Source organism: Ochotona curzoniae, unplaced genomic scaffold, assembly GCF_017591425.1.
Source record: "Ochotona curzoniae isolate NIBS_2020 unplaced genomic scaffold, NIBS_Ocur_1.0 contig_3520, whole genome shotgun sequence".
In the NCBI taxonomy this organism is placed as follows: Eukaryota; Metazoa; Chordata; class Mammalia; order Lagomorpha; family Ochotonidae; genus Ochotona; species Ochotona curzoniae.
In genome coordinates this window covers 1-4,568 of record NW_024465894.1, presented here as the reverse complement: position 1 = coordinate 4,568, position 4,568 = coordinate 1, and positions in this window count along the sequence as shown.

Here is a 4,568-nt window from a genome sequence, read left to right as displayed (position 1 = left end):
CTGTGAGAGAGGAGAGACACAGGCTCTGCGTTAGCCAGGTCAGGGCCTCCTCTATGGAGCCCCTTGTGCCCCAGGTTGATGGACCACAAATCTAGGCACCAAGTCTCCTGAAGAACTATGGAAAGAAAGGGAGTGCAGAAGAGACTTAGAGACACACATGGAGGTGCTATGAGTCAAGCCCACCTTGCAAGTGGTCAGGGGATCCCAGGGGACAGATTACAGGCAGGCAGGGGAGCAAAACAATAGTGACTGCATGATTTCTCATGTGCCTGGCACTGCCCCATGTATTCTCCATATGCCATCCCTCTCGATTCTCACGGCCCTGAATTGTGGGACTAGCATTTCCACTCAGGACACAGGGAACCTGTGACTCGCCCAAGGCCAGCTGGCTAGGAAGCTGCCAAGCTTCCTAGATGGGTAGGATGATGGATGGATGGCAGACAGGCAGGTGGCTAGATGGATGGGGGAGGGTGAATGAATGACTGGATGGGTAGACGACTGGATGGGTGGATGACTGGGTGGGTGGACGACTGGATGGGTGGACAACTGGATGAGGGGATGACTGGATGGGTGGACGACTGGATGGGTGGACAGGTGCATTTTATATTTCCCGCATAATATAATTCTGGTATATAGGTCTTTGTAGCACTTTTAATTACTAGGATTCAGTTTCAATACTCTGATTCCTTCAATAGTCGGTCACCACATTTGATCCATCAGAGTGAGCCAAGCAGGTGGTAAAACAATGGACGACCCTAAGACCCTGACATGCTCTATCATTCATGGAGTCCCCTAATGTTCCTGGGAACCCTAAGGCACATTCTGTTCACACGTGAAGACAACAGACATGTCATTTATTCACTGAGCCCTCTCACGAAGCCAGGCTTTGGGCTGCAATGCCTGAGCGGCATCGAGTCATTTGAGTCCTTCTGACAATTCCATGAAACATTTCACTTTGCCCATGCCACCAGGCAACTCTCACATTGAGGCTCAGAAAGGTGGAGCTGCTTGGCCAAGGTTACACCATGAGGACAGAATCCAGGCAGGACTGGAGCTCCGCCAGGCCAACAGAAAGCCCAAGCTTGCAACCATACACCAAGTCAGCTCTCTGGATATTACCCTTGCCCGGGGCCAGCTGTCACTATTTCTAAGCCTTTGGCACATCCAGCTCACAGTGACACAACACGCTCCAGCATTGCTGGAGCCAGGCAGGAGCTGTCCCCTTCAGTCGGCCCCAGCCTCCTTAGACACAGCTGCCAAGCATCCCACAAGTGCTGCTGTGCAGCCCACAGACCTCCAGGTCTGCAGACTGTAACTCAGGGGCTGAGCCAGAATCCATCTGACAGGCAGATGAAAAGAAAGTGTAAGGAAATACACCTGCAACCTTAGCCAACATCTCTAACTTACAGACACCCACACAGGGATGAAGAGCCAGGCTTGGGAAACAGGAGCCGTGGCAGGTGGATGGCATGTGGTAATCTCCTTGGGCACAATGAGCTCCATTTCCACATCTCAAAGTCCAGGGGCATAGCCTGGAGCTGCCCCGGGCAGTACTACCAGGCCCACCTGATGGATGCAGGGGGCACCCCACTACACGCCCCAGAAACCCTGCTCTACAAGCCTCACTCCATGTCTTGAAACCAACCTCTGAAGATCCTGGCCACACCATGGCTAGGAGTGCAGACTTTGCGTCCCTCACACAACCCACTGCCCCCAGCCAGCCATGAGCCCTGCGAGAGGCGTTCCTGCCTTTAACACGGGGAGATGACCTGGACAGTCTCCTGAGAGCTACACAGACCCCTGAAGACTGCAAATTAGATGTCCAAGTTCAAATGGAATCACGATCCCAACATCACAGTTCATGACCGCTGAGATCTAGTTCTCCCCAACAACCAGGCAGAGGCCGACTGGGAATCAATGTGGGGGAATATCTACTTGGAACTTCAACTGCAAACATGAGTGTCCCTCCACCTCCATCTCTGGGTGACTGTCCCAGGCCAGGGGACCTCCAGCACGGCCCTGGTAGCAGCCAGCTGCTCTGCACAGCACAGCGGAGACAAAAGTCATCACCCCAGGTCAACATCTCCTCCTGACTCAGCCTCCAGGGAGTTTCGGGGGCCCTGTCGGCAATGCCCACAGCACAGAAGTCACAAACCTGGGGAGTGATTTTGCTGGAAAATTGGTGTTTACAAGAAAATGTGATCAGCTCTCAGGGCAAGCCATCACAGACAATCAAACAATGAATGGTCACCCAGGGAACTCCATGCGGCTTTTCAACACAGTGTGCCCTGCCAGGCGATACTAACCATGATGCGCCGCAGGCAGGACACCCAGGGCCGGATGTGACAGGCTGACGCTGACTCACCCATGATTCAACGTGAAGACGTTGGCTCCTCGCCCCCAAGTCATGGAGTCTGTACTATGTTCTGAGCACACTTCAGAGAGCCATCCCCACCTCTGCAGGTCTGGCAGAGGGGAGCCTCCCTGAGAAGGGGAGACCCCCGCCCAGGAAGAGGGGCCTGGAGCCATGACCAGCAGCCAGTGCGGGCCAACAGCTGGGCAAGTGGGCAGCAGGAGCTGCTGCCTCCAACAACTTCCAAGAGTCCATGTGGGCAGAAGAGCTCTGGGCTAGGGCTCTGTGACATTTGTAGTGACACTAAATACAGTGGCTTGTGTGACCCAGGCCAGGGAGAGCAGAGGTGGTTGAGGTGTGGTGGGGGAAGGGCCCCCAGGAAATGAAATGCCTTGTTTCACCTTTGTCACCCCTGAAAATGTAGGTGCTTTCCGAGCTTCCCCTCTGAATCTCCCCGACAGCCCTATATGCTGGAAGGACCAGCTGTTTTCTGGTTCAGATAAGGAAAGCAAGGGCCAGGGAGATGACGCCACTGTCCCCTGCAAAAGACCTTGTGGATGGCAGAGCTGGGAAAGCTGACTCAAGATGATGGGTCACTGTGGCCCTGTCAGGCCCCTGGGGGACAAAAACAACACAGGAAGCCACTTACTCCTACATGACTCAAGCCATCCCACGGCACAGTGGGAGGAAGAGAACATAGGAGTGGGGCAATGGACAAAGCTCACCCCGGAGCCACTCTCCCCTGCTGAGAAACAGAGACGTCACCCTCTTCCTCAAGAACTGGGGATCCAGAGGGCACCCAGGGTCCTGCTGGGCTGCCCCAGCACCTGCTCCCAGCTGCAACACAGGCCGCTACAGGATAGGGGTTTTTCATGCCTTCACTATGGAGGCGATGGGACAGTGCCAAGCCTCCAATCCACCCCCTGCCGTGCATACACCTGCCTTCAGAAAACCTTCACTGTGGACTCCAAAACCCATCAGGCAGGTGGGCAAGATCTGGCATCTGGAAGTTGTGTGAGATTTTTCCACCAGTTCAGCCACTGCCATCTCATCCCATCTTGGAACCCACACACCCACCTCCCACAGGGCTGGAGGGGGCTGCTGTTCCCCCACTCTGCCAGCTGGAGGGGCCTTGTGACCAGTGGTGACCTGGGGAGCCCTGCCAGGCCTGGGTTTAGGGCCAAGCAGAGTCCTGGCAGTCCTGGAAGTCAAACACCAAATCAAGACTGTGGGGGCTGGCCTGGGCACAGCCGGCTAAGCTGCCACCTGTGACAATGGCATTCCACCTGGGAGTTCTGTCTCTGAGCCAGCTCCCAGCTCATGTACCTGGAGAGGCAGCAGAGGACAGCCCCTGCCACCAATGTGGGAGGCCCAGAGTTCCAAGCTGCTGGCTTTGGGCTGCTGACTTTGGCCTGGACCAGCCAGGGTTGTTGTTGCGCTTTGGGAAATGGCCCATACCCTTCCCTCCTTCCTTCTCTCCCTCCTTCTGATCACTTTCCTTTTCCAATAAGAAAGTGACTAAGTTTTAAAAACAGAATTCTGACTGTACTGCTGGTGAGTGTGACCACATGGACTGGGGTCCACAAAGGGGAAACCACACCAACCCCCAGGTGAGGCGCCAACCTCGGCAGCCCAGCCCCAGCCAGGCCCCAAGCATCACCGGTGACCACAGCAAACACTACAAAGACAGAAGACCCAGCCCAAATTCCTTAGCAATAAAATGATTGTTGTTCCAAGCCACTATGTGTGGGTGGCTGGCTCCAGAGATAGACAACCCAAACAACAGCCAACACTGTTTATAACCGAAAAACCGAAACCCAGCCGCCCACCCGAGGGTGACTGCAGTGTCCCGGGCACAGAGCCTCATGCCCGCTGCTTCAAAGTCCCCACAACCCACCACTGCCAAGGGGGGATGCATGTGAAGCAGCAGGTGCAACGAAACAGCACAAGCAGGTTGTGAATACCCTGGGAAACCCGACCCGCTCAACTCCACGCACAAAGCACCGGAGTCCAAAACGGACCACAGGAACAAAGGGCTTTCCCTGCTCTAAGCCCAGCTGCCTACAGACAGCAATTTTACTAAAATTACCAAATTATCACCGTAATTTCTTCCTTGACAAGCTGGCTGAGCAAATGAAAGAGGCCCATGTGAGGAAAGGTGTCTGATGATCGCAAGCCCAGCACGAGACGGGACGAAGTCAGAACACACACAGCA